This window comes from Phyllostomus discolor, chromosome 2 (genome assembly GCF_004126475.2).
Source record: "Phyllostomus discolor isolate MPI-MPIP mPhyDis1 chromosome 2, mPhyDis1.pri.v3, whole genome shotgun sequence".
NCBI classification, from domain to species: Eukaryota; Metazoa; Chordata; class Mammalia; order Chiroptera; family Phyllostomidae; genus Phyllostomus; species Phyllostomus discolor.
The window spans coordinates 130830281-130854471 of NC_040904.2; the positions used below are offsets into that span (position 1 = coordinate 130830281).

At 36.0% G+C, this 24191-nt stretch overlaps 1 pseudogene; it reads left to right on the top strand.

Moving 5' to 3' along the window:
• The first annotated feature begins 345 nt into the window (after window positions 1-345).
• The window catches only part of LOC114513994, a 139229-nt pseudogene continuing 115383 nt past the window's right edge, over window positions 346-24191 (top strand).

Sequence of the window (24191 nt, forward strand, 5' to 3'; positions counted from 1 at the left end):
CACTGATGCTGATCCAGCGAACACTGTCACTGAATACCCAATCTGCCAGCAATGCAGATTGATGCTGAATGCCTGATGTAAAACTACCCCTTGAGGAGACCATCTAGCCACTTGGAGGCAAATTGATTTTGGTATTCGATATTTAGTTACTTTATTCTGGAAGGGCAAGTTACTCCTGCTGATGGAAATAGACACTTATTTTGAGTATGGATTTTCCTTTTTTGCCTATAGAGCTTCAGTCAAAAGTTCACAGAGCATTTGATAAATCATCACAAGTCCTCACATGCATTCAATAAGACAGCATGACACACTTTACATCAAAGAAGTGGGAATGGACCTATGACCATGGGAACTACTAGTCACTTTATATACCAGACCACTCAAAAGCTACAGTCTGAGGGAGCACTGGAAAAACCTGTGAAAGATAAAGCTGAAGCTCCAGCTTCCACAGGTATAGAGCCTGTGGGGTGCCCTAATTATCCTGCACCCTAACACTTCCTCAGTGTCTGCCTGTCAGACAAATCAATCTGCTACATGTATACTAGCTATTCAACCAACCTGTTGTTGGAATGTACATAATTAAATGTCTTTTATAATCTGGTATTAATAGAATCTACAGTGGACATTATGCTTGACTTGTCCCAGATCAGTTTAAACAATCAGGCTTTGTCCTCTCTGTTTAGGAGCCAGTTCTTTCATTACCTTCACAATATGTACTCAATCCAACCACTTACCTTCATCAGCATCCTTCTCCAAGCCACACTGTCCTTTTACTGGTCCCTCTGCTTTAGCTTTTCATCTCTGTTTCTGCACTTGCCCCCTACAATTTATTCTGTGGAGGCAGAGTGACCTTTTTCAAAACGTAAATCAGATCACACCATTCTTCTCTTTAAAATCATTCTATGCTTCCTAAGCAAAATCCAACATCCTTCCCAAGGCCTATTCAACCCCACATAATCTACCCCCCTCGCTAGCTTTCTGACCTCAGCTCCTTACGTACTCTCCATTTCTTATTGTAGGCTAGCCACTTTGACTTCCACAGTGTTTCTTGACCAGGCCAAGCTCATTATGACTGAGGACTCCAGACTTGCTATTCTCTCTGTACGGAAACAGCCTTCCTTGGGTATTCACATGGCTCCCTCCCTCTGTTCACTCAAGTCTCTGGTAAAAGTCATTTCCTCAGAGACTCCTCTCTGCCTGCCCAGCCTGAAATTCCTCCCCATGTGATATACCCATTCTTTCTCTCTAACTCTATTGTGTTTTTATTCATAGAATTTGTCATAATCTGACATTACACATTTTGATAATTTGTTTTTTTTTTTTAATTTCCCCTACCAGAATATAAACTCTGCAAGGGCAAGGATTTTATTTGGTTTAATGCTGTCATATTTTAAAATGCCTAGAATAATGCTGGCAACATTAGATGGGCTCACTAAGTATTTGCTAAGTTAATGTGAGTTAGAAATGGACAAGTAGTCCAACTCTGGTGGACATGAGTGGAAGTGTGTTAAGTGTCTCCTGAGAAAGGTTCATCATTTCTAAGATAGACCCACAGGAAGAGACAAGAACATTCCTTCTGCCCTGGATGTGTTTATGTTGAAAGTGAGATTGCAGCAGTCATCTTTGAATCAGCCTCAGGAGGAAACCTATGAAAAGACTGAAAGCTATGGAGTGATGGAAAGAACCTGGGACTCTGATGATATCACTGAGCTACTGACTCACCTCAATCTGAGCCTTCCCCACCAGGGACATTCAATTGTGAGGGGAAATAAATATCTAAGTGATTAGGCCCGAGTTCTTAGGAATATAATTTCATGCATGGTTTCCTTCCTCATAACCAAGAGCAATCTGTCTGGTGCATGCACCTTTGCTAGCCCTTCCTACTATATAACTCCATATATCTGATTCTTTAGAGACATCCAAACTCCAGATACCCAGGTAACTGTTCATTAGTGATTTTTGCTTAGGTATTCCATTAATCTACTGCTTCTACACTTGTAAAATTCTACCCAGCCCCAACACTTTCTCTTATGTGGTCCAATTCAGAAGTTTTCTTCCCTGTTTGCCTTCCTGACACCTTTCTGTTTTATTTCAATCATCTTTTCCCCACAGCCTCATGACTCATCATTCATCTTCCTGATTCCTGTTAGTACATACTTCATGATACAGTTGTTTTCCTCCATTCTCACCTTCATTCATTCATCAATATTTATCGAGCATTTGTTGACAGGCTTTACACAATATCAGTAAACAAAACATATAAAAATTTGCGATCCATTAATTATTGATAAGGGTGGGGTTGTTCATTCAATGAATTAATTAATTTAATAATGTATGCAGGAATAAGTAGTATGAAGAAAAATAAAGCAAAAGAGGGGTGTATAAGAAATACCAGGGTATATGAGGGAGGACTGTGATTTTAACAAGTGGTAGTTCAGAAAGTAGCTTACCTCATTTAGAAGGTAACAAATACATGAGCAAAAATTTGAATGAGGTGAAACAGCAAACCATCATTCTGGAGTAGAACACTACATGTTGCCAGTAGGCCCTAGGGCAGGAGAGTCCTTATGAGTTTGAGAAACACTAAAAGTCCTTTAATGACAGAACAGAATGAGTGCAGTAGCAAAAACAAAAACAAAAACCAAACAAATAAAAAACATCTTCAACATCTCACCCTGCCCCTAGAACCGAGCACATTCATCTACTGAATCTTCAATAATGATTTTTGAAAGAACCTGTGCCATGTGTTGAATAGTTGTGTCTACTGACTAGATTTAGGATTACGTCCATCATCTAAGTATTATTTTTTATCTGTTTATTAAAGTAGTTCTCGTTTAACATTTTAGTAAACTATATTATGGCCCAAGTTTATTTTCCACCATTCAGAAAACTTTCCTAAAATAATTACAAATCCTAGTATTCAGGCTCACATAATTCAGTCTTAATTTCTCCCACCTCAATATCAGTCCCAGACCTCAGATTCATCAACCAGAGGCTACCAGACATCACAACTGTAATTAAAGGTAACATAAACTGCATTTGCAAGATTGGATAGTCTTTGGACCATCCAAAGAGATACTCTGTTTGCTGATGCTTTGATTTCTGCTCTTGTTTATGGATTGACACACTGCTGTTCACATTAAAGATCCAGTCCTGTCCCCTCCAGGTCTATGGTAAGATTAGTCGTCAGTGTGCCTTTTGATGAAAGATCATCTCAGCTTCTACTAGGTCACCAACTGCATCCATTGATCAAGTCACTTTTCTAGCTTCATCACTCCAGGCATCTGGCTGAAAACTGGGTATTATTCTGTCACTGACTCAAAGAGGACTGTATTATGCCCTTGTCCCATTGTGAAGACTGGAACAGAACTATCATGAGATATCTCCAGGGTTATCCCCACTCAAGAAAATCCAGGCCTTGGTAATTCAATCAGTATCATAAGTCTAGGCGTCTGCATCTCAGACATCCTTTCCTGTAAGTCAGGATTGTCTCAGTCCATGAGGAAGAGTTTATCATGTTGTACCCAAAAGTGTTTGGATCCCATGATATTCCAGGGCCCCCTGTGCACATGTACATACATTTGTCAAGTACCCATTACACTTTCTTCAGGAAAAATGGCTGTTGTAAGTTCTCATAATTAAGAAATCATTCAAGAAACTTTTCTAAAAGTCTGTTTCAAGATGTTCTGCTCTTACTGAGCTAAATAGAGAAGCTAGCCACCTTTAGATGACAGCTTCCCTATTAAATCATATATATTAAATTTGTTCCCTTTGTACAGTGTCTACATGTGTATAGATAGAGTTATAGATATCTATATTTATTCTAATTAAAAAATTTAAAACTAATTCATAGAAAATATCTTTGGATTACTATAACTGATAAGCTGATCAACAAAAATGAAACAGAATGTTTTTAAAAACTTATATTAATGATTATATTTGTAAGAAGCTGCATGTATTATTATTAGGAAAATGTATCATGATATTTTAAATTGTTATTTATATATAATTAGTGTCAGATGTACTACTTGTGATTGTGGGAGTCAGAGACCAGAACAATTAAGAAAACTCCATGTTGAAGTCACTCTTTTTGTACAATCATCCTGGTTTTGTCACCAGAACATTATGCTGGTTCGATGTTGCTGCAGGACTGTTCACTACAATGCAATGTCAATTCTACAGCTTGTCGCCATTAACTTTTTAGCAACACTCTCTAAATACAGATGATTGATAGATGAATTTAGAAACAAATCATGTAAGCGATATACATAAATGTATAGACTTACATATTTTTGAACTTTATCAACATTTATTGAGTACTGACTATAGGCCAGATGCTGCTCTAAGTATATAGGGGACATGGTGCTTAACAAGACAAAGCCCATTTCCTCGTAGAGCTTCTATTCCACTTAGAAACAAAACAATAAATATATAAATAACTAATTTCAGTTAATGACAAGAGAATGATAAATGCGAACATTGTTACTTTAGTTAAAGTGGTCAGAGAAGTACTTATATTGAGGTAACACTTGAATTGAGACCTAAATATTGAAAAGATTCAGCCACATGGATGATTCCACAAAAGGGAAAGCAAATAACATAGAATGCAGTTACAGCCATTAATGCATTGAGGAAGCTTCAGTGTCAAAATGCTTTCAAATTCTTTAAGTAAATATACAAAGTCAAATTTAGCCTTAGTTCTGTAATTCAAGAAAACATGTCTTCAGGTTGTGATTAAAAAACTCTCAGGAAAATATATTCTCTAAGGTGACAATGTGACACCGTTCTGATGAACAAAATGTCAAAGGAACCAAACCGAATGGAGGTTCCAAGAAGACCTTTGCTTTTCTCATCAAGTGACCCATGTTCATTTGCCCTGTACTCCTTTAGGTAAAGTTATCTGCCTACTTAGTTTTAGTTAGAACTAAAGCCTCATGTTCCATGAAATCATGGAACATAGAAAAAAAGTTAGAAAAATCATGAAGATTCTAGTTACTGCTGAGCTGAGAAATCATTATTAGTAGTTGCCAACCTTCATATTTCATTATTTGTAAACAGATAAACTTTCATTTATGCTATTATAATCTGCCTGTTCTGTTCCTCTGAAACATTCCAAACTGATGCAAGCATGTGCTGTGCTTTGACCTCGATCACTTTCTTCTGACTTCCATTAACTCACTGCTTTTTGGTTAAGCTCTCACTTCCATCACTTGTTCAGTGATGTGAAACTAAATCTTAGGGTATGGGACATTTACACAACGGAATTCTACTCAGCCATAAAAAAGAAGAAAGTTTTATCATTTGCAACAGTATAGATGGAACTGGAGAACATTATGCTAAGTGAAATAAGCCAGTTAGAGAAAGACAAATACCATATGATTTCACGCATATGTGAAATCTAACAAACAAACTGAACTAACAAGCAAAAGAGAGACAGACTCATAGGTGGAGAGTAGATGACAGCTAATGGTGGGGGGAGGTTAGGGGGTGGAGGGATTAAGCAAAAAGGGAAAAAGACCCATGGACATGGACAACAGTGTGGTGATTGTGGGGTGAGGTAGGTAGAAGGGGACTAAGTGGTAATGGAAAATATATATAATAAAGATTGTATATTTAGAAAACAGAAAATATTTAACCTTTATAATTTTCATGAATACTCAGATTTTTCACTGTTTATGAATCATTTAAAAAATTGTACTTGTGAAAATGATTTCTTCATGTTCTTCATTTTTACAAAAAAGTAAGAATCATGTTTTAGTTTTTTTATAGGTTATTGTTGATGAAGTCTTAGAAGTGAAACATACAAATTTATCATCTTTCAAAATTTTATAGATGATAAAATTGGAACTGAGAAAAGCCTGTCCCTAGAATCCATGAAATAATGCTTTGGATTATTTTTCCTTGAGATGATTCTGTTTTCACACAAATTGCTGTTAAGGATGACTGAGTCTAGTAAGGAAAAGAAGGGGGTGAGTCATTCTTTCCATTACTCCATAGAATAAGTAAGTCACTGAATTTAATGATTTGGTTTTTCCAAAACATTGACTTTCTTAGAATTTTTAAAAATATTTATATTAGAAAATAAAACCAAATGAGAAATTATACTAACAAAGGTGTTAACTTCATCCGTTATATTATTTTTAAAAACATGAAAATCTTCCCAGTTTTACCATATTTAATTATTTTATATATTTCTATAATAATATATTATTAATAAAGTTTACTAAAACCAAATGTTTTGAACATATTTCTGTATTCCAGGTTTTTAAAGTACGAGGAGACCCAATGGTCAGAGAATACACATTGGTGAGTCAGAAATCTGAAGGTCAAACTCATTGTTTTTTTAAAATATCCTCAGACAAATGGTTTCACCCTCTGTTTAACTTGTGTTAAACATGGTCATTTGACTTGTCTTCTAACAGATATACTCATTCAATGACATTTATTTTGAACCTATAAAAACATTTCAGCCTTAATAGAAGAAAATTATATGTATCTCTAGTTATTTTTTAAGCATTTTATAATCTAACTGAGCCAATAAATAAAGTAATATGATGGAGTCAATACTATTTCAGGAGTGGTAGTTACCAAAATAACTATAGAAAGACATAAAGATATCTTTCAGGCAGGTGATCAGGAAAGATTTTATAGAGGGAGTATGTTTTAAAGCAATCAAGAACATGCATTTTAGAGTAACACTGTTCTGTTCAAACTTCAGCCTGTCTGGAATGAATGCTTACTTAACTGTAGACATACCAGTACCTATTTTATAGGGCTGATGAGGGATTTACAGAATTTAATATGTGAAAAGCCTTACAACAATGTCTCTTACATTGTATGAGCTTAAAATTGTTAACTGTCATTTTAGTAGGTGGTAAAATAGAGTAAGCATTTCAAGCAAGGGGAACTCCAGGAACAGATAGCTTCAGGAGGACTCAGTTGGCCATTTTTGTTAGTTTCCTAGGAATGCTACAATTTATCAACATAAGCCAGGTGACTTTAAACCAGAGACATTTATTCCCTCACATCCCTGGAGGCCATAAGTCTGAAATCAAGATGGCAGCCCACACACAGTCCCTAAAAAGGCTTTAGGGAGAATGTTTCCTTAATTCTTTCAGCCTCTGGTGACTCTTGATGTTTTTGGCTCAGATACCTTCAATTTCTACAGCCATCTGAACGTGGCCTTCTCTTCTGTTTCTCCCCTTCTCTTCTCTTATAAGGGGAGATGTCATTAGATTTAGGGCCTACCCATTGACCTCTTTTTGATATCCTTAGTTTAATTCCATCTGCAAAGACTCCTTTTTCAAATAAGGTCACATTCACAGGTTCCAGTTAGAGACTAGAGACATAACCTTGTAGGGGCCACCCCTCAAGGTAATATACCTATTTATAGAAATTTAAAAGTACTTAAAGGGGAGCTTTAGCATAGAGTTAGAAAAATTAAAAAGTGTCTTTCAATACCTGGAAAAAAGTTAATGATTTATTTTATTGACATGGGTGAACCATTGAAACTTTGAGTGACAAGATGAAAGCTGGGACTTAGAAAGATGAATCTGGTGGCAAAGTCCAGAATTTGCTGAATAGGGAAGAAACTGGAGACAAAGACTAGTTAGGAGATGAGTGTGGGAAGTTCCCAGTGAAATTAAGACTTGGTTCAGGGTCATGATGCTGGAAATCAGAAAACTATTTTGAAGTAAACATTTAAAAAGGTTTATAAAAAGTTTGTTGGGAGTGCTTAAGAATGGGGGAGAAGTTAAGGATTCCTTTCAGATTACAAGCATCAGTTACTCCAATAATGCTAAGAAGCCTTTTCAAAAGTAGAATTAAGTTCATAGAGGAAGCAATTATAAGGATAAGGTGGTTAATTTTTGTGTGAGCATATTGAATTCGTGTGGGTATTCAGGACTATATCCTAGAAAAGAATAAGGATTTGAGATTTGGCAGTCATTTTTTCTAATTTTGATTCGTAAAATAATAATGGTCCTGAGAGAGTTTATAGCCAAAGGCTTTGAGAGACTCTGTTCAAAGATAGTCCTTGAAATACCATATATAGTAATGTTATTGGGGATCTTGGCTAACAAAAGAGGAAAACTATAAATTAACTTTTATTCAACCATTTTGCCAAAACTCACTTATGTAAGATAAAACAAATGTAATAATTTACCTTTCTTTCCATCTTTATTAGGGAAATGGCTTAACTTCAATCCACTTTTTTTCTAAGCTGTAATTACTTCAGTGTCTGTGGTATCTGGTCATCTCAGCAAAGCATTCTGTCAACATTTGGGGTCATTTCAATCTATCATCTTGATAACAGTCAAACCTGATCCCCCCCATTTTTTTTGTTTTCTTTGCCAACATACTTGTATTCTGCTTCTTGCAGATGGACAATATTGATTTGCCATATTAATATGACAGCTGATACTAACTTTAAAACCTCTTACAGTATTAGTATCATGAGGATATACTTTGCCAGTAGAGTAATTGTTCTAACAAAGAAAATCTACTCTCTTTTCTACTGCATTGTTGTCAAGAGCTGTACCATCAGAGATTAAAAAAGAAATGGTATGTAATTTATAGAGAGGGAAGACAAATACTCAATCACAAATAAATTATAAATAATTCATTACTAACAAAATTAATGTCAGTTTATCAAAAGAGGGGAGAGGAAAATGGGGGAAGTTTGGCAGAAAGCGGTACAGATGTGGGACAACCTGCAAGAAGGTCATTTACACTTATCAGCAAGTGCACATTCAGAAAGGATATCTTCAAGTTAGCATTTCTCAGAGTGAGATTCTTGGGCCACCACTACCAGAATCCTAATCAGCTAAGGGGTTTAGTAAAAAGACAGATCTCTGGACTGTAATTCTGAAGATTTTTTAATAAGAGATTCTTATCTGCTCTGTGACTGTGGATACATTACTCTAAAGCCTGTTAGAAGTCAGCAAAGTAAAAACCCTGGCTAGCCAAGAGCCAGCAGTGGCCTGAAGTGATCAGAGCAGTTGGAGCCAGTCCTGCCTGTGGGTCATTGTCCCCTGAGGAGAAACTCAGCCTAATGGGCAGCAGGGACCTCCTTTCAGGCTACAGTCACCCTCAGAAAGGTCATATGAGCTTTACCTGCAAAGTAAACCAACTACTGACAAATTAGCTATGAAAAAAAGTGGCAGGGTGCTATAAGAGTTTATAATAGGGAACACTAATCTACTTCTAGTTGTTATGCAAGCCTTCTCAAGAAAGTATTTATTGAATGAAAATCTGAAATATATGTCAACTCAGGTATGGAGCTTGGAGCTTTCTGCAGAGAAGAAGCATCATGTGCATGGTCCTGAGGTAGGAAGAGGCATGGTGTATGCTAATTGACCTGAAAGAATTTGGACAGAGGAGGAATAACTGAGTGCTGGCCCTGGAAAGATAGGTAAGAAAAATCAGGATAAGCACATTTGGAAGCCATGTTACAGATTTCGGTGTTTCTCTTAAGAGTAATGGGAAATTGATCAGAGGTTTTAAATAGGAAATTGACATGATCAGATTTGCATTTTAAAGATATTGCCCTAAGTTATTTAGAGGGGCAGATTGGGAAAGCAAAAGTCAATAGAGATAGAACAGGTAGGAAGTCTTTGCAAGGTCCATCAGCAAGAAGCTAGCATCAAGGGTGGAAGTGAGGGTAGTCTTAAGGGCAGTTATAGGGGTAGTGGTAAGAGTCATGCCTTGGATACAGAAAAGTGAGTGGCTTTTAGAAGCATTCATGAAAGAACATGACTTGAAAACTGATTACATGTAGGACTGTGAGACAGACAGAGATTTCAATGATAACACTCTAGTTTGCTTTTGCATCTGATGGATGGATGGATAAGAGATTTGACCTTAGCATACACATATGAGGATATATAGATGAATGATAAATAGGTATATAAGTTTTATATTTTGTGTAGTATTATTCCAAACATGCTAATAGAAAAAGACATAGTATAAGCTTGTTTAGTCAGACTTTGGGCCTTTTAGTCATGGGAAGCTGACATTTTTTTTTTCAGAAAGTCCCAGAAGAAATTAACAGAAAAGTATAGTCAAATAACATGTCCCTGACAATTGTGGTTCTTACCAGCCACAACATATATGAAGAGCTGTTTCTTTTACCCAGTCATCTTGCCCAAATACACTCAAAGTTCAAACCAACACTTGGGTCAGTGAGACAGTATAAAAAACAATTTGCAGGTAAGTTTTGGGATATATATTATTGATACACAAATCCTTGTTCTGATTGTAGGACGTTGGACAATTTATATGTTTTTGTATGGCAATTTTTGATAAAATATAAAATGTTATAATAAAACATAGTTCATAAGGCTGCTGTGAGAAGTAAATGAGTTATTATATATAAAGTATGTAGGAGAATGTTAAGCCTCCTGATGTCTACTTATCTCTTCAGTGTTGTGGTGACCATATAAAGAGTCTTCTACATGATACTAAGGTCTTGAAAAACTCTGTCCCAAAGGTATTTTCTTAGAATATATTCTTGCTATACTAAACAGGGCTGAAGAAGGACAACGTTTCAGAATAGAAATCATGATTTCTATTTTTGGTAAGTTTATTTTTAGCTGACTGTGAGGTATCCAAGTGACTATTTTGAGATATCTATAAGATACATTGCTTAGAAAAGGTCTGGAATAGAGATAAGAATTAATGATTGTCAGCATATAGAAGGAAATGGAAACCATGGGAGTGATGAAATCTTCTATGAAGATAGTATATAATTATGTTGTGCTATGAGTTTCCTGGGAATCAGACTCTGAGAAGGAAATTAGCATGTCGGCTGTTTAATAGAGAGTGTTCTCAGGATCAAAACATATAAAAGAGAGTCAGGATTGGATAGTGGGAGAAGCTGGACTATGATGAAATATAACAAGGGTCCAGGTGACCCCAGAGGGAAGCAGAAACCAGAATAGAACTTAAGAATTGTCCAAAGTTAAGGGATGCTTTGGGGCTTTTATAGTCCTAGGTTGACAAATTATTGAATGAATTCTCATCCCAAAGACAAGGGCTCTTTGCCACATTCTCAGCATCTGGGAGTTCGGGTCCTTCCATGCTGAATTTGAGAAAAAAGTGGTATCATCCACCACAATTGGAAAAAATAAAAGGTGTTAAGACAAATCCTTGAAGATCTTCAACTTTTAAAGGTCCAGGAGGTGAGGATAAGCCAAAAAACTAGAATTAGTAAGGAAAAGAAGGCCAATTAAATAAAAGGATAAGTGATATGTTGGGTAGGAAATACTAAGAAAAAGAATATAAGAAACAGAATACTGCACAATATCAAAGGTTACTGTGTATGAAACATAAAAATCTATTGTAAGGCAAAAACTACACCCAAAGAAAGAAGTTAGAAGAACACATTAAAATTAGAGAGAGCTAAAGAAAATACAGAAAAGAAAAATAATCAAACTAAATTTATTTCTTTGAAATTAATGAAAATGGCAAATTGTAATCGATATTGACCAATAAAAAAAAACAGAAAAGTCTCAAATAACTTAAATCAAGAAGAAATATGAGGCATCGCCAGTGATCTTAAAGCACGTATAAAGGCTTGTAAGGGAATATTATGAACAACTGAGGAAGTAAATAATGTAGATAAAATGAACAAATTTCTAGAAGGTCAGAAACTATCATAGCTGACTCAAGAATATGTGGAATGTCTGAATGGAAGAATAATAAATTAAAACATTGAATCAGTAATTTAAAAGTGTTTTCACAAAGAAAAACCCAGACTTCATGGTTTTGGCACTGAACTCTACCAAAATCTTAAAGAATTAATATTAATCTTTCCTCAAATCTTTTAAAACATAAAAGAGGAGGGAACACATCCCAGCTTATTCTATCAGGCCAGCATTAATCTGATGCTAAAACCAGAGAAATATATCATGACAAAAGAAAATGATAGACCACCATTCTTTATTATTATAGATATTTATATATATATATATAATATCTATAACAAATCAATAGCAAATGAAGTTCACTAACATAACAATGTTTATATGGGTACATAACCATGATTAAGTGGGGTACAAGTTCAGTTTAAAATCCTAAATTCAATCAGTGTTATAATATTAATATAATAAGTGAAAAAAAACCTTATGATCATCTCAATATAGCTAGAAAGAACATTGGACAAAAATCCATGATAAAAACACTCAACCAATTAGGAATTGAAGGAAGCTTTCTTAACCTGTGCTCTCTGAAAGATAGTTACTGTGCTCGTACCACATCTAAGTCCATATCTCCCTTAGGGCAGAGCATCTACATAAATTATTTTAAATTCTTATGCATGAAGGATTTCTCTGTTCTCTCCTATTTTAACACTTTATTCAATTACTTCTTTATATCAGTAAGGACTTATGGGTATTTATTTTATGCTTTGGGCTATAATCTAATGGTACTTTGCACAAATTATTCTGGCTTTAGCCATTGGGAGGTCTTTCAGGTGTCTTCCATGCTCCTTTGATATTTTCCATTAGTATGGGTTTTTTTGTTTGTTTGTGTCTTTCTTTTTAGCACATCCTTACTTTCTGGTACTATAAGATGCTCGGAGATTACCTTTCCTGCTCCAGCCACTTGTCTGAGGAGACATGTTTCTTTTATTAAAGAATGGCATTAGATACCAAGATCTCTGTGGTAGGTGTGCTCATTGCTTCTAGGATGACATTTTTTTAATGTACTCCTAGCTGATAGAGGAAGAACATACAGATGCTTATACTAACCTACGTATATACACACATCTATAAGTATTTTAACATGTGACCATTTATATTTAAGCTAGTAAGCTAAATATATTAAGTTAAACATGAATTCTTACTGATGTCTCTCTCCAATGTTATTCTGTTACCACGTGAGTCTATCTAGCCTCTTCTCTTTTCTTATCTGTAAATTCCTACATCAACCATGAGAAACTTGGCTCCTGCCATCTACCACCCTTTATTTAATTGTTCAACTCCAGTATACACAGACAGTCATGCAGTGCATAAGGATGCTTCAATCAATGCTCATGTATACAATGGCGGTTCCACAAAAATTCCTATTATTTAGTGACATCATAGATTGAAATGTCATAGTGTAACACATTACTCACCTGTACATGGTGATGCTGCTGTAAAGTAAACCTACTGCACTGCCATCATACAAAAGCATAACATATACAATTATGCACAGTACATAATGCTTGATACTGATAATAAATTACTGTTACTGGTTTATGTATTTACTATAGTCTTAGCATTATTTCAGTGTACTCTTTATACTTAAAAAAATTCTGTAAAATGGAATGCTCTGTTAAGTTGGCAACAGCCTCATACATCTCATGTTTACTGCATCTTTTGACCACATAATTTCCCTTGATTTAACTTCATGTTGGTTTGTACAGCAACATGCTGTACAGGCTTGTAGCCTAGGAGCAATGGGCTGTACCATACAGCCTAGGTGTGTAGCAGGCTATGCTACCCTATTTGTGTAAGTGCACTCTGTGATGTTCGCACAACCACAAAATTGCCTAATGACACATTTCTCAGAATGTATTCCCATTCTTAAGTTTCACATGACTGTACAGCAGTATCAAAATTGCTAACCTCTACCCAATCCCTACATATTCTTGGCAAGCTTTCTAGATGTTTCTTGTATACATCAAAGTGATATGATGGGTTAACAACAGTGAATAAATAATTTCCAAATGTAATTATATACATATTTTCTTCTTTTATAAGATCAAAAAGCCTGTCTTCTTAAAAAGAATCATAACTTCGTAATTTTTGTACTTTAAATATTTAATACTAAATATTAAAATTAAATGTAATTTATTATAACTTTAATTTTGAGACTAATGAATAATAAAAGGGAAGTAAATAGTCACAGCAGTAATCACAATGGTTTTTTTTCTGCTTTCCCTTTCTTTTTGTTAATAACAAGGAATAGATTTCTCATTTTGAATGTAATTAGGTGATACTATTCACCTCTTCAGTCTCTACTTATTAATAGAAATAAATGTAATTCATTAGAAAATGTAAAAACATGAGTGGTTCACTGCCTAAGAGAAAGAATATTTGAGTCAAGCTTTAGGATCTATCTAATAGAGACCTACATAAACTGGCTCAAGGGGGAAAAGGTGAAGGTGGTTTAGATTAGGGCTGTCTCACAGGAATCCAAGGGAAGAAGACCGGCAGGTCACAGAAAGAAGCTAAAATGAAAGAATCCATGCCATCTTGACTTTTGTTTTAACATCTCTACTCTTCTGTGTGCATCATTTTTACTTTTTCCTCTTGGCCCCTCTGGTTCATATGTCTGATAAAAAAATGGTTATTCTATGCTTCCTGAATTTGTGCTTTTCTGGTTCAGCCTCTCAAAACAACAATCTTCTCCATGTATACATTTCCAGTAAGATACTCTGAGAGGTATCTGGTTTAAACAACCAAGGCTATAAGCAAGAGAAATGCTCTGTTGTAAATGACTGCCAAGGCTGACTTTGTAGAGGAGGCAGGGTAAAGAAATAATAGCTGGGACTGGGCAGAATCTCCAAATGCATTGGCTACAAAGTTTAGTAAGACGCAGAACGTGGAGTTCTGTTCTTCAACACAGTAGCACTACTACTAGGCTGATTTCTTCCTTTTGAAAGCGAGTGGCTCTATTTCCTGAACTATTGCTCTGTACGTTATTTTGCCAGATATTTTTTTGTTTAATTCCTGTAACTTTACATTCACTTATCCTTGATTAGTCATATCCAGGGTCACCCCCTCCACCATCACTGGACCGTTTGAAAACTTTCAAATGTCTGGGAATGGGAATTGTTCCAGAGTTCCAGAGACTAACAGATCCCCCGGTGTGATTCTTCAGGACATGCTTTATCCTAAAAGAAAAGTATCCCAGCCTCCCCAGACTTCCTCAAACTCTCACTTTCTACTTTTGGAACATCCACTGATCATGAAATCACCATTATTTTAATATCTTGGAGACCCAAAGAGTAAACTTCAGTGAATAATTTTAAAGAGATAAATTAAAAGTTAATATAGACACAGCACAGTACCTATACAAATACACCCTTAGAATTACTTTTTTTCATCTGAGGCCATGTTTAGTAATTGAATCCTTCAAGTGAGAGAAGAATTACCTTGAGTGGTTCATGAGTTAAACACATATATTTCAGGAGTTAATGGAATGTGAGGTGCATGTATACTTTTCCACAGATGATGAAAATAAAACTACATTATTTTGTCTCTCCAAATGAGTATGGAAACTTATTTTCCTATTTCCCAGTTGACTCAAAAAATTGAGTGCTGTAGAAGTTATATAATGTTTAAAAATGTCACTTTTTATCACCATTTTCTTTAATTTCTAGAGTTTACCCAGTTCCAAGTCATGTAAGAGTGCATGATTCCTAGTAGACAACAGAACCATGCTGTTCAACCACAAGTGCCCAGCTTCTTGAGGTCAGACACACAGAAATGCATTCATAAAGACAATGTTGCTTCTAAGAGGTTTTACCATTGAACCTTCTCATGTTTCTAACTTTCCTTTTGTGCCCTTGGAGACCATCATGACCTATTTATTTTATGTCAAATTAACCTATTTCACAGTTTATTCTTAAGGGCAGGGTTCATAATGCTCCCTTGAAATTAGCAACAAGCTAATACACAAATATATGGTCACCAAAATTGAAACAACTTAAAACCAACTAGAAAATTCCTGCAGAGAGAGAGAGAGAGAGAGAGAGACAGAGAGAGAGAGAGAGGGAGAAATTCTGGAAAATTTTCTTCCTGAAATATTAAAAAATCTGTATAGCTGCACATGGGATATATTATTTGCACCCATTTTTAAGACTGAATAGGATGATTCAGAGGGATGGACAGTTTTGCTCACAGCACATGCAGAGACCTTAAGGCAGCAAGTATATGCTAACTATTAGGTCCTAGAGGGACACAGTAATACTTTACATATGGGCAACAACCTTAAGAATGTGACAGGGACACCAAAAGCAATGTCAATTTCATTAATTATACTTGTTAATGAAATGTATTTTATAAAACATTTCTTAATGTGAGAGCCATAATATTATGTATTCATTGATATTGGCAACCATGACAAGGGAGACTTTAAAACAAGAACACCAATAAAAAGAAATAAAGAAGAAAATGAATTTATAACTGTATTTATAAGGTTCCTGAGCATTAAACACAGGAAAGGTGGTGAAAAGAGGGAAAATCTCTATTTAAGGAATGTATGAATACATTATGTAATTCCTGCAGCTCTGAAATTCTTAAATTTGCATATAGTGTCACTTGCCAAAAGCAGATACTTTATGCATAAGCATAGATGAAAGCTGATTGCTGGGATTTTGTCTTTAGTTCATCATTGTTATTATACAGTAATTGGAATGGATGGGTACCTACCTGCAGGGTTTCACAAGAAGAAAAGACCAAAGGTAATCAGTTTGCAGATCACAGCTCAACTGGGGAAGGAGAACATTAGAAATTATGGGAATATTTGGCATATATTCTTTAAAATTAACCTGGTTATACTTGATTAATCGAAGAGTGTTTAAAAAGAAAGTCTGATATTCCAGGAAGCCAAAGTCAGGGATGTGGATGAGATGAGGGTTCACCATCCTCTTGTACCAATTCTGGGAGAATCCTCCTGAAAACACCACAATGCAGGAAAAAAAGAGAGAATTAGCCCTGGCATTTCAAAAGAAAGCTCACTTGCTCTGAGTTTTACCAATCTTGGAAAAGTTCGTGTTAATGAAATTCACACTGCTCACATTAGAGTATATATTCTATGTATTCATTTTATCCCCATAATGGAGGACATGACGCTTTTTTAAAAGACTGCTCTGTGTCTCAGTTTTTATTTCAGAGTTTAATGTCTCATATGTTTTATATTTAAGCAGCATCAATGTAATGGGAAGGAGATTTAAGAACAAAAATACATATAAAAAAGAAAGAAAATTAAGGCACAAGTGGAGAAGGAAGATACACAATTATTGGGTGGCTTCTTCCGCTTTTGTGTCCTTACTTGGAGGGCCTCCATCACTCTCATTCACTGCAGCACTGTTTCCTCACTCCGCGCCATTCAGATGCTAAATTCTATACTTCACAAGGTTTTTAGGAGAGTCAAATAAGACAATAAACTCCCCATGCTATTCAGATAATAAAAACTATTTCTCAAGCCTTATGTGATGATGAGGGCAGAGATAGGAGAGAAAGGTCAATTCAAAATGAGGAGAACTGTTGCTGATTAATTGGTACGGGAAGGAGAGGTGACATAAAGAAGAAAATATACACTACTTGTCATCAAACTGCCATCTCCCCCAGCTGGGTCCTTCTTTCTTTTTCTGGCAGGGATTAGTTTTGGTAGTCTAAACTTCACTTATTTATTTCTTGGGGAAAGTGTGGGTAAATGTAATTGTTACAGAGAGAGTGCAGAGAGGCATGACTGACATATTTAGGAAGTCTCTATGGTCAAGTCTGTCTACTGGGAGAAAGCAATGGGAACCTTCGACAACTCTGCTTACCTCTTAAATCTCAGCTCTTAGGTAAAGCCATGGATTTCTTTTATACAATACTATTAGTGATTAGCATCTAGTTGTTTCCCAAGCTTAACTTTTAAACATTTGTTTTATTAAATGAACAAGGTATCAAGTGTATTCTTGGTATTACTAGTCAATAAGTGAGAGAAACTAAAGGATATTAAATACAGCCTTCTTTGATGAATGTACAAATTTTTAGAAGAAAACCATACAAACAGTAAACAGAGTAAAAGTCACACAAAGCTGCATATATTATTTTCCAAGCACCAAATTATATGGTAGTGGGTGTGGAGTGCAGCAGGAAACCAGAAAGGAAAGGGCAGTTCAGACAAAGTGCTCTGCAGTCCCATGTAACTTTTAAAGCAGGAGAGGAACTGAGAAATCATTTGTGTCCTTGTGTTACATATGAGAGACTTCATGCTTATTGTAATGTGGCTTAAATTAAAAGAGAAGCCTCACTGGAATAGGAGTTTTCAACATCCTAGGCACCTTGTATTAAGTAAAACTTGACCTTGGAAGTGAAGGATGGACAGGCTTTGGATGATCAAAGGGCTGAGTAATTTAGGCAAGCAGTTAAGTAAACTGTAAAACAAACAATTGTAGAAAATGCTTATATTTTGTTACATCAATGGACCTATTTATACAAGTAGTTTTACTTATTTAGACAATTTATTACATTAACAAAGGACTTCAACACATGGCAGAGACACCAAATAAATATTTGCTGGATTAAAAACATGCAGACAAAATTTGACCATGCATAGTAACCTATTTTTTAAATATATTTTATTGATTATGCTATTACAGTTGTCCCATTTTTTCTCCCCTTTATTCCCCTCCACCCTGCAACCCCTCTCCCAACAGCATTCCCCTCCCCCTTAGTTCATGTCCATAGGTCATATGTATAAGTTCTTTGGCTTCTCCATTTCCTATACTATTCTTAACCTCCTCCTATTTTCTACCTACCATTTATGCTATTTATTTTATGTACCTTTTCCCCCTCTCTCCCTCTCCCACTCTCCTACTGATAACCCTCCATGTGATCTCCATTTCTGTGATTCTGTTCCTGTTCTAGTTGTTTGCTTAGTTTTTGTTTTTTAGGTTCAGTTGTTGATAGTTGTAAGTTTGTTGTCATTTTACTGTTCATAGTTTTTGATTTCTTCTATTTCTTAGATAAGTCCCTTTAATATTCCATATAATAAGGGCTTGGTAATGATGACCTCCTTTAACTTGACCTTATTTGGAAAGCCCTTCCATTCTAAATGATAGCTTTCTTGAATAGAGTAATCTGGGATTAGGCCCTTGCCTTTCAAGACTTCAATATTTCTTTCCAACCCCTTCTTGCTTGTAAGGTTTCTTTTGAGAAATCAGCTGATAGTCCTATGGGAACTCCTTTGCAGGTAGCTGTCTCCTTTTTTCTTCTTGCTTTTAAGATTCTCTTCTTATCTTTAACCTTGGGTAATGTAATTATGATGTGCCTTGGTGTGTGTTTCCTTGGGTCCAACCTCGTTGGGACTCTCTGAACTTCCTAGATTTCTTGGAAGTCTATTTCCTTTGCCAGGTTGGGGAAGTTCTCCTTCATGATTTTTTCAAATAAGTTTTCAAAATCTTGTTCTTCCCCTTCTTTTTCTGGCACCCCTGTGATTCGGATGTTGGAATGTTTAAAGTTGTCCCAGAGGTTCCTAAGCCCCTCCTCATTTTTTTTGAATTCTTGTTTCTTCATTCTGTTCTGGTTGAATGTTTATTTCTTCCTTCTGCTCCAAACCATTGATTTGAGTCCTGGTTTCCTTTCTGTCACTGTTGGTTCCCTGTCTATTTTTCTTCACTTCACTTTGCATAGTCTTTAGTTCTTCCGCTATTTTGCAACTATACTCAACCATTTCTGTGAGCCTCCTAATTAGAGTGTTAGAACTCTGCATCTGATAGTTTGGCTATTGCTTCATGCTTAGTTCTATTTTTGAAGTTTTGATCTGTTCTTTCATTTGGGCCATTTTTTTTTTGTCTGGGCACACTGGTTATGTAGGAAGGGGCAGAGCATTAGGTATTCACCAGAGTGGGGCAACCCATGTGGCTGCATTGTTGTGCTGTATGTGTGGGAAGGGTTGGAGAGGGAAAAATGAAGCCTGTTGGCTATTGGCTGGCTTTCTGTCACTTCCCCCACTATCCCCATGCAAATTAGACCCTTCAGGTGCTGATTCCCAGGTGGGTGGGTTTGTGTATGTTCCAGGACCCTGTGGGTCTGTCCAACGAACCCTCTTATGAGGTGGGAGTTTCTCCCCCTGGTGCTACCCACACAGGTTTTTCCAGTCAGAGGTTTTGAGACCTATTTCCCTGAGCTGGACCCCCGGGTTGTACTGTCTGTCTTGCTCCCCAGCTGTTCCTCCTAGTTCATCCACACACAAATGTGAGGCTGCCTGGCCCAGTCTGCCAGCTGCCACCTTTCCCATCTGGTCCTCTTAGCTGCCACCTTGCAGTGCATTCTCTCTGCCTCAGCTACCCACTTCTGCCCCTCCTACCAGTCCAAATGAATGTTTCTTCTAAACTCCTTGGTTGTCGGACTCCAATACAGTTTGGTTTTCTGGCAGTTCTGGTTATTTTTTGTTTCTAAATTTGTTGTTGTCCTTTTTTGGTTGTGCCAGGAGGCAAAATGTCCATAATAACCTATCTTATACTTTTGTCTTTTACAACTCCAGGAAAGTAGATGACAGAAATATTAGTGGTCTTTCAATCAATACATTTTGAGAAAAAATGACTATGAATTATATGTTTGGAGATTGAATTTTCAATCCTCAATCTATCACAAATTGTTTACATTACCTCAACATTCTCAACTAAAAATTGTAACTAGATAGTGTCAAATTTCCCTTCTGAGTCATTATTTAGACTTTATGCATGAAAATATTTGACTGATGAAGAAAAATCATTTGTGAGCTAATATTTGAAGAAAGAACAATGTAATAAAATACTTAGATGCTTACTTTATATCTTCTTGAATCTAGTGTTTTTCCTTTAATTTCTAATTTTCTTAAATTCTTATTATTTTGATCTTGTTTTCATTAATTTTCTATTGGGATTCAAAAAATACTTATTTAGCATACATTATATATCAAACACTGTACTAGGTACTAAAACTGTGGAGATGAAAGGTGGTCCCTTCCTTAAATAAAAAAGAAAATTAAGGTACAAAAAATAAGTCACTTAGATAATTTAAATGTTATTTATTCTAATTCTCTTAATAATCTATGTTATTTTCCCATTTGTAACAGAAAAACTGGAACAGTACCTTGTAGAGAAGAATACCCACCAAAGTTAGACAGAAAAGAACATATACCACCTTATATAACTGGAAAATAGGTTTATATTTTTTAAAAATAAACATCTTTGAAAAGCCTTTCTTTATATCCCCATCCTATGTTGAATTTAAACTTATAAAATTTACAAGTTCATTTTGTTTACTCTCCCAACTGTTTTTGGAGAGACTTCTGCTTGGGGAAGTGAGTAAACCTTTACAAGGCAGTGAATAAGTATAAACTATTCATTGATATATTTAAACAAACACACACACAAAAATAGAAAACTGACTGCAAGTTGAATTAGCATGCAAGCTCTTTAGCTCTGGCAGGTAAACTTCTAGTCATCTTTAAAGGTCTGTCTCAAGTCCCCTCCTATTCAACTGTCAACACATTTTATTATGACTGATATTGCTCTGTTAGATGATGAAAAATAAAATAACAATTCAAGGTGCTTTACTTCAAGTTGCTACTGATCTGTTATTAAAGAGACAGATATTGACCTGACCAAGTAGTTCAGTTGGTTGGAGCATGATTCTGTTCACCAAAGGTTTGTAGGTTTGATTCCCAGTCAGTACACATGGTACCTAGGTTGTGAGTTTGATCCCTGATCAGGGAGGCTACTAGGGACAACCAGTCAATGTTTATCTCACTGATATTTCTCCCTTTCTCTTTCTCTCTCTCTAAAATTAATAAACATATCTTCAGATGAGAATTTTAAAAAAAAGAGACAGATATTAAGGAAATATTAAGTATAATGCAAATGTTGCTTAAGATCTACATATGAGTCACTGAATAAAAAAGCTGCTGTTAATTATCCAAATATGAAAATTTAATATAAGAAAATAAAAGTTCAAAAAATTATTGTGAGTTGTGATAAACATCATCCTTCAAAGAACTTCCACAGGTTGTTGGGTCGGCAAAAAGCTTCCAGCTGTCAGCTTTTTAATGGTCTTTTTCAGTTTCAAGGCCCCACTCCCACACCAGTCCCTAATCATACCGTTCCTAGGGCAGCCACATCTGATGACTGAGGGGAATAACTCCTCCAGAACCCCTTTTCGGATGGGATAAAAGTGTTTCAGGTCTGCATCCCCCTAAGACCGCCCCCCCCTCATATTGATTGCTTCTTTCCTCTGTTTATCACAGTAGACTCATGATACACATCTTGCATCCTAAATATGATCTCAGTGTCTGAGTCTGGAAAAATCCTATCTGGATTGAAAGCCAGAGAGATCCAAAGTCAGAAAGTTGCTGTGGAAGATCTTAGTGGCTAACACCAAAGCAGGCTTTTCTGTCTTTACCTTCCCGTTGAAACTGTTCTGACAAAAGGTATTAATTACTTCATTGTTGCTGAAACCAGTGAGCTTCTTTCAGTTCTTTAACCTACAGGAACTGATACTGCTGAGTTTTCGTTTTCTCAGACCAGGTGGTGATCAAGTGCATGGACTATAACCTCAGACTTAGGTCCCAGCTCTAGCACCGGATTAACTGTGAGGTTTGGGTCACGTTACCCAGTCTCTCTGTATCTCAGTTTCCAGACTCTAAAACTGTGACACTCGTTGTATCTACTTCCCAAGGCTGTTGTGATAATTAAATATTCAAAATAATGCCTTTCCCATAATTATCACTAAGATATGTGCCTACCATTTTATCCTGTTTTATCATTTTATCTGTTTCTCCTCCTGCTGCTCTGACAGTTTCTTCTAAGCCCGGTTCCCTGTTCCCTTTCTCTGTCTTTGGGCCCCAATCGCCACCTTCAATCTTGATGTATTTCTCCTCGACTCTGTTCTGTAGCCAAGAATATCTGAGGAAGAGAACTCTGAAACAATTATGATAATAAAACAACTTTAAATCAATTTTTCTTCACAGTTTTTGTTTTCCCACAAGCAGATAACAAATGTACCAAAATTTCCGTGCATACGTTTGTGGTTGTTCATTCTGGCATAGTTCCTGTGCAAAAAAATTATTTACTAAAGGATTAGAGGAATGAAAATTGTAGTTGAAAGAAAAAGTTAATAGATTTAGAAAATAACATTTTCCCAGGAACTCTATAAATATTAAAAAAAACTTATTAGACCTTTAAAGGCAACATGCACTTGCAAAATTCCATCACGTAGCATAGCTAGTTTCTGCAGATCCTTGAATAAGCCAGAAATTAGCACTGTTGCTGAAATAATGAATTGAGTATAATTTTATTTTTAGAAAATTACTATCATATTAATTTTACATAATTATTTCAATTGAAAGTAGTGTTTTAAATACTCACTTCATGTATCTTTGACCTTTAAATTGTGAACTCAAGCCTTGGAATTTCTTTCTTTCCCCCTAACTTGATAGTCTTTCTAAAGTCAAGGTTTTGTTTCAGTGGAAATGCAACACTTTCAAGGTAAAATGTTATCACCTTGGAAACAATTTTATGATTTTAATTGCATATTACTGCTCAGTTTATACTGGAGTGTTTCATCTTAATTTAATTTTTGAATTTCAGATGACTGTCATGATGATAAAGAAGCAGGGAGGAGAATTTGTGAGCAATCTCAAGGTTGATGTTGCTATTGTTAATGAGATGCAGTATCAGAAAGATAACTAAGTCCTTTTGTCTTCTGTATCATTTTGGTAGAATCATTCTAGAACCACATGTTTGCTTCATTTTAAAAACTCATAATTATAATTAATTCTACATGCATACACTTAACACTTCAATTTACTAATGAATATAGTGCATTAAATTCCATGTTTGATTCCATGTTGTTAACAAACAAAAAGGGGGAGTTTGTCTACTGGCTGTTACAAAAACTACTCATGAGGCAGGTGCTGATGAAAGAAGAAAGGGGTTTTATTCGGATGCTGCTTGACCTGGGAGAATGGGGGACTCCCATCTCAACGCTCATCTCCTCTGCGAAACACAGGCAAAGCCAATCCAGCCTCAGCAAGGCCAGATCAAAAACCAGTGCCCAGAGTCGTTGGCTCCATTTTAAAGTACCATCTTTTGAAGCCCACAGGTGGCCGCTAAATGGTCATCCAGGGAGTTTAAGCTTGTTCCCATCTGCTGTCTGCCGGTTTCAGGTTTCTACCTGGAGGCTGCTTACAGGACACCTGCAGCCAAAGGCCATGTGACTTCTAAGGCTGCAAGGTTGCACAACTCACTGACCAGTGCGTTCACCAGGTAGGTAAGAGAGATTCCCTCCTGGAGGCCGTGGGCCACACAGCTCCTGAGGTCACATGGCCCATGTAGAGTGCACCCTCTGAGTACAAGCCTTGAGCAGCAAGCAATGAGCAAGAGTTTCTTTGTTTGCCTGGGACTGTATTAGTTTTCAGTATGGGATGAAGCAGGTACTTATTCA